The following is a 7,878-nucleotide window of genomic DNA, read 5'->3' as shown; positions in this document are numbered from 1 at the left end:
GCAGGACCCGCCCCTAGCGGCGCCCCGCCCCCGAAGGGCGAGACCGGGAAAGGGGAGCGGGGGCCTAGGGCTGCGCGTGCGCCCGACTGTGCGCCAGGGGCCGGGCGAGTTTAGGGCTGGGAATGGGTCGACGTGTGTGCGCGCGCCTGCGCGTGCGTCTGTTTGTGGCGGGGAAAGGGCTTGCGTGGCCGGGCGTGCGTGGACGCACGCGCGTGTTCCTGTGCACCTTCATCCGGTGATCTGCGGCCGGGCGGGTCGTACGTGCGCGCGCCCGAGGCTAGGTGGGTTTGCGGGTGGGCACGGATCGGCGCGTACCCTCGTTTGTGCTGGGGCCGGGGTCTGAGCATGGCAGGGCCCGCTTGTGTTTGTCATCCCTCCCCCTGGGACGTTCCCTGAGCGCCTCCCTCGGGGCGCTGGCACCTCAGGGCGGTCGTGGTCGGCGGGCACTGCCCTCATGGTGGGAGCCTGATTCACTTTCTGCAAGGCAGCGAGGAAATGATCAGCGCCGAGGGCAGCTAGGAGAGGCGAAATTGGAGCAGAGACCTTGAGAAGAGAATGGAGGACCGGCAGAGTGAAGGGAAAAGTTTTCTGAGAAGAAGGAATCTCAATACGCAGAAACCCAGGAGTGAAGGAGGGCTAGAGCTTGGTAAATCTGAGGAACTTCACAACTCCTAGTGAACTTCTGTTTCCATGCCCAGCATCCTTGCTTTCGCTGGCATCAGCCCTCGTCTGCTGCTACCAACATATTGTGCCTTCCTGCCCACTGTGATTGATTCAGGGGTGAACACATGACCCCAGCTGGTCCAATCAGAGCCTGTCCCGGGACTTGGGAAGATTGGAAAGGGGGGGCACCTTTTTGAGCTAGGGTATCTGAGAGATGATGACTGCAGTGTGGGGCTCGCCTGCCTGATACATGGCTTCAGCGTGTGCTCCCTGCTCAGTGCCACACTGCTCTCCCCTGGCTGGGCACTGAAGCCTTCTCTCTGCCCCTAGACCCTGGGTTTCTTGTCTGAGAGCCAGCACATACAGACTTGAGATGTTTTCTTGTTCTTCTGGAGTGCACCCTGGGGACAGGGCCTACCTAGTCCGTTCACCACAGTCACCTCAGTGCTCACAGTGGAAACTGTAAACTCAGTGTGGCCCCATAGCCTGCCTTTGGAGAACAGCTCATAGGCAAGACCTCCCTACTACGAGTCCTACTACAGCCCAGATGTGGCTAGCAACACAGCCACTGGTTACACCGGCTCTCAGACCTGGCCACCTCCACAGGAACAGTTGCCAATTCAACGGAAGCATAAGAGCCTTGATCTCGTGGACATTGGAATTAGCCAAGATGACAGATGAATGAAAAACAATAAGGTTATTTCCCCTGTAAAATGCCCATCAATGGAGGCACTGTGACAGGCAGGATCACTGATAGTACTACCTTAACTTCGAGGTCTATCCTGACAGCATCCACCAACCCATGCTGCTCCCTGCCTGACCCTCTCCCTGTTCATCCCCTTTGTTCATATTGACACATATATTTACTGCCTTTCCTCCACCATAAGTTTTTGTCCCCACTGTATCCCCACCACCTACAGTAGTGCCCAACATTGGTAGGTGATCAATATTTGCCAATTCCCATCCAGTGGTTCCATGGGAGAAAGACCTGGCCATATGCTTCCATAAAGATTACAGCCAAGAAAACCTTATGGAGCAGTTCTGCTCTGTCACATGGGATCACTATGAGTCAAAATAGACTCAACGGCGCACAACCAGTATTTGCTGAAATATCTGAGTAAATGTAGAATTTTAATAAATACTTTTGTTGAATTAAAAAAATTTCTAAATAAGCAAACGTGTGGATGAGCCATTAGAGTGTGTGTTGCACACTTACTACACACTGGGCACATTTATTTAATCATCATGGCCTTGCAAGGTAGGTGTTATTTTCTCCATCGTACAGATAAACAGGTTTGGAGAGGTGAAGTGACCTGATCAAGATCACCAAATAGTGAGTATGCCCCAGAACCTGTTTCCTTAACTCAAAAAGTTGGAACACCAAAGAATGAGAAAGCCGCATACGTCAGTGCTGAGGATTTAATGAGGTGACTTCCTCTTGGGGTAAGATAACCCAGAGAAAGGAAGCTTCTGGAATACTAGAGTTTGAACCCAGTCCTCATCTTCAGAGCCTGGGACTCAGGTGAGGAACTCAAGGGCCAGCAGGTGCCAAAACAGACTTCGTCTCTGACTGAGATCTGGTTTCAGGTGGAAAGATTGACATCTGTCTGTATACAGATCCTTCTCACAGGAGTCCAGGGTTGCACACAGTGTCCAGGAATAGATTGGCTGCCCCTTTCTTCCTGACATTTTACAACACAAAGAAGTCAGCCACTGAGATTATTAAAATAAACTTTATTTTTCCAGGTGAATCAAAGACTGAAGTGTAAAAAAAAGTAAACTATAAAAGTACTAGAAGAAACGATTAAAAAAAGAAAAGGTGGAAGTATCTTAAATGAAAATTTCAGATGGAGACTACAGCGTGGAGAATGATATTTGCACAAAAAAAGAAAAAGATTATATATATAATATATATGTATGTATTTATTTATATGTAACAAACCAGTTGCCATTGCCGTCGAATCAATGCCAACTCATGGTGACTCCATGTGTGTCAGAGTAGAATTGTGCTCCATAAGGTTTGTTTTTTAACTGTCTATTGCCCAAGTTTATTGGAAAAAAAAGGCCAAAATTGAGACAGATCTTGAAATTTCAATTCTCGGGAAAGTTTGGGGGAATTAGCTATCAGCAAAATATCTTCTTTTGTAGTTGGTACATGGCATGTAAATCAAATTCCACGTCATGAGAATTTTTAAGCCACATAGAGCCCATTCATTGGATGATTGGTAGAAATATATAATCTATAAAAATTCTAGAGAAGAATCATGAGAAACTCTTGAAATTCAAACTTCTTTTCAAAAGTGGAAAGAGAGTTCTAAAATTGCATTTCTCAGGTTTAGGATTTTAGATATTTCAGAATGTTTTGAGTGTACAGTAGGTTTTTTTAATCAAGGGAAAACAATGATGCTTCCTACATGTACAGTTTAATTTTCATCCATATACACACCTTCCAGATCAAGATATGGAACGTTTGCTTCACCCAGAAGGTTCCCCCATACCCATGTATAGTTAATACCTCCCTTTACCCCAAGCTAAACACTATTCTGACGTCTGTCATCATGGATTAATTTTCCTGTCCTTGAATTTCATATAAATGGAATTGTACAGTACGTGCTTCTTTTGTGTTTGATTTATTTTGCTCAACAATATTTTTGGGACCCATCCATGTTGATATATTTATTAGTACTTCATGTTTTCTTATTATTATATAGTATGAATATACCACAATTTGCTCATATGTTCTGCCCTTGATGGGTATTTGACTGTTCCCAGTGTTTGTCCATATTATGGACATTCTTGTACATGTCTTTTGGCAAACACATATACTCATTTCTCTTGAATATATAATCTAGAACTGGCATTTCTGGGTTATATGGTAGGTGTATGTTTAACTTTGATTCATACTGCCAGACGGATTTCCAAAGTGGTTGTATGTGGGATACAATCAAAAGCAAAAATTTGCACGTGATCGAAGTTCCAGAACAGGGGGAGAAAATGGAAAACACAGAGAGCATCACTGAAGAATTGCTAACAGAAAACATCCCTAATATCATAAAAGATGAAAAGCTGACCATCCAAGAAACTCAACAAATCCCATATAGGATAGACTCCAAAAGAAAATCACCAGGGCATATCATAATCACACTCCCTAAAACTAAAGACAAAGAAAGAATCCTGAGGGCAGCTTGAGAAAAACAAAAAGTCACATGCAGAGGGGAAACAATAAGACTAAGCTCTAATTACTCAGGAGAAACAATGCAGACAAGAAGGTAATGGGATGACATATTTAAAACCTCAAAAGAAAAAAATTGCTGACCAAGAATAATATACCCTACAAAATGCTTGTTCAAATATGATGGTGAAATTAGGACATTTCTAGATAAACAGAAATTAAGGGAATATGTAAAAACCAAACCAAACTTACAAAAATCACTAAAGGGAGTCCTTTGGTTTGAGAACAAACAACATCATACCACAGCCTGAATCTAGGATGCAAGATCGTACCACCCAGATGCCAACCTAGGAAATGAACTTTCAAGGACAATACGAAACTAAAAGATTTACAACAGGGAGCCAGAGAGGTTAATCTCTAAATGACAACAATGTCAGAACAATAAAAGAGGGAATAAACAGTGTAGGTATAGAACTTTCTAATGAAGAGGAAGGCAAGGTGATACCAATAAAAGACTGGTTCAAACCTAGGAAGATCAGGGTAAATTTCAAGGTAACCACAAAGAAAGTTAACAAGCATACTTATTAAAATAAAGAAGAAAAATATGAAATCTCAGTAAAAACAAAATCTACAAAAACAAAAGAGATGAAAAAAAAGATCCACAAACAAAAGGAATTCAGCACAGGAGAGTAAAAGGAACAAAGAAAATGTCAGCACCACAAAAAAAGCACTACAAAATGACAGCAATAAACTCGCACCTATCAATAATTACACTGAGTATAAATGGCCTAAATACACCCATAAAGAGACTAAGAGTGACAGAATGGATTAAAAAAACAAGATCCATCAATATGCTGTCTACAAGAGACACACCTTAGAAAAAAAACGAAAATGTATTAAAAATCAAAGGATGGAAAAAAATATATCGTGCAAACAGCTACCAAAAAAGAGCAGGTGTGACAATACTAATCTCAGATAAAATAGACTTTAAAACTAAATCCACCATAAAAGACAAAGGAGGGCACTACATAGTGAGTAAAAGGATAACCCATCATGAAGACATAACCATAATAATGCACCCAATGACAGGGCTCCAGAATACATAAAACAAGCTCTAACAGCACTGAAAAGAGAAATTGACAGTTCCACAATAATAGTAGGAGACTTCAAAACACCACTCTTGGTAAAAGACAGAACAATCTAGAAAGAAACTTAACAAAGATACAGAAGATCTAAAGGCCACAGTCAGCCAACTTAAACTCGTAGACATATATAGAACACTCCTCTCAACAGCTGCAAATTATGCATTCTTTTCAAATGCACTTGGAACATTCTCCAGAATAAACCACATCTTAGGCCACAAAGCAACCCTCAACACAATCCAAAATGCTGACATAATACAAAATATCTTCGCTGATCACAAAGCCATAAAAGTAGGAATTAACAACAGGAAGAGCAAGGAAAAAAAAAATCAATTACATGGAAACTGAATAACACCTTGCTTAAAAAACACTGGGTAACAGAAGAAATCAAAGATAGAATAAAAAAATTCCTAGATTCAAATAAGAATGAAAACACATCATACCAAAACCTTTGGGACACAGCAAAGGCAGTACTCAGAGGTCAATTTATAGCAATAGATACACACATCAAAAAAGAAGAAAGGGACAAAATAAAAACATTAGCTACACAATTCAAACAAATTGAAAGAGAACAGCAAAAGAAGCCCACAGCCAACAGAAGAAAGGAAATAATAAAGATCAGAGCAGAAATAAATGAAACAGAGAATAGAGAAACAATAGAGAGAATCAACAAAACCAAAAATTGGTTCTTTGAAAGGATCAACAAAATCAACAAATCACTGGCCAAACTGACAAAAGAAAAACAGGAGAGGATGCAAATAACCCAAATAAGAAATGAAATGAGGGACATTTCAACAGACCCAACTGAAATAAAAAGGGTCATAACAGAGTATTATGAAAAACTATGCTCTGACAAATTTGAAAACCTACAGGAAATGGACAGATTTCTAGAAACATACTACCTACCCAAGCTAACACAAAATGATGTTGAAAATCTGAACAGACCCATAGCAAGAGAAAAGATCGAAAAAGTAATGATTCAAAAAAAGCTCCCAACAAAAAAAAGTCCTGGCCCAGATGGCTTCACTGGAGAATTCTACCAAACATTCAGAGAAGAGCTTACACCAGTACTACTGAAACTATTTCAGAACATAGTAAAGGAAGGGATACTTCTAAATTCATTCTGTGAAGCCAGCATAACCCTGATACCAAAACCAGGCAAAGACACCATGAAGAAAGAAAGTTACAGACCAATATCTCTCATGAATGTAGATGCAAAAATTTTCAGCAAAATTCTAGCCAATAGAATTCAGCATCATATCAAAAAAAATAATACACTACAACCAAGTAGGATTCATATCAGGTATGCAAGGATGGTTCGATATTAGAAAATCAATCAATGTAATCCACCATATAAATAAAAGAATCACGTGTTCATCTTGATTAAGGCAGAAAAAGGGTTCTACAAAGTCCAACACCCATTCCTGACAAAAACGCTCAATAAAATGGGTATAGAAGGGAAATTCCTCAACATAATAAAAGGCATCTATAGAAAACAAACAGCCACCATCATTCTTAATGGAGAGAGGCTGAAAACATTCCACTTGAGAGCAGGAACAGGACAAAGATGCCCTTTATCACTACTCCTACTTAACATTGTGCTAGAAGTCGTAGCTAGAGCAATAAGGCAATACAAAGAAATAAAGAGCATCCAAATTGATAATGAAGAGTAAAACTGTCCCTATCTGTGGATGATATGATACTATACACAGAAAACCTAAAAGACTCCACAAGAAAACTACTGGAACTAATAGAAAGATTTAGCAGAGTAGCAGGATACAAGTATACAAAAATTAGTTGGATTCCTATATACCAATGAAGAGAATAACAGAAAGGAAATCAGGAAAACGATACCATTTATAATAGCCCCTAAAAAAATAAAATAGGAATAAATCTAACAGGGATGTAAAAGACCTATACAAAGAAAACTACAAAACACTACTTCAAGAAACCAAAAGAGATCTACATATATGGAAAAACATGATAAGCTCATGGACAGATAGACTCAACATTGTGAAAACAACAATTCTACCCAAAGCAATCTACAAGTACAGTGCAATCCCGATCCAAATACCAACAACATTATTTAAAGAGATGGAAAAACTAATCATTGACTTTATATGGAAAGGAAAGAGGCTTGGGCTACATAAAACACTATTGAAGAAGAAGACTTAAAGTAGGAGAATTCACACTACCTGACCTAAGAACCTACTATACAGTTATGGTAGTCAAAACAGCCTGGTACTGGTACAATGACACACACATTGACCAATGGAACACAACTAAGAACCCAGATGTAAATCCATCCAACCACCTACGGTCACTTGATTTTTGACAAAGGCCCAAAGTCCATCAAATGGGAAAAACACAGTCTTTTTAACAAATGATGCTGGCAAAACTGAATGACCATCTGCACAAAAATGAAACAGGACCTATACCTCACACCATATACAAAAACTAATTCAAAATAGATCAAAGGCCTAAATATAAAACCAAAAACTATAAAAATCATAGAAGAAAAAATATGATCGACACTAGAGGCCGTAATACACAGCATTAACAGGATACAAACTGTAACTAACAACACACAAACTTCAGAAGATAAGCTAGATAACTGGGATCTTCTAAAAATTAAACATTTATACTCATCAAAAGGCTTCACCAAAACAGTAAAAAGAAAACCTGTAGGCTGGGAAAAATTTTTTGGCTGTCACAAATCTGACAAAGATCTAATCTCTAAAATCTACAGGAAAATCCAACACTACAACAAAAAGACAAATAATCCAATTAAAAAATACGCAAAGGAAATGAACAGACACTTCATCGAAGAAGACATTCAAGCGACTAACGGACTTGTAAGGAAATGCTCGAGATCCTAGCCATCAGAGAAATGCAAATCAG

The sequence above is a fragment of the Loxodonta africana genome, chromosome 22 (genome assembly GCF_030014295.1).
Source record: "Loxodonta africana isolate mLoxAfr1 chromosome 22, mLoxAfr1.hap2, whole genome shotgun sequence".
NCBI lineage: Eukaryota > Metazoa > Chordata > Mammalia > Proboscidea > Elephantidae > Loxodonta > Loxodonta africana.
Note: the sequence above shows the minus strand (reverse complement) of the source record.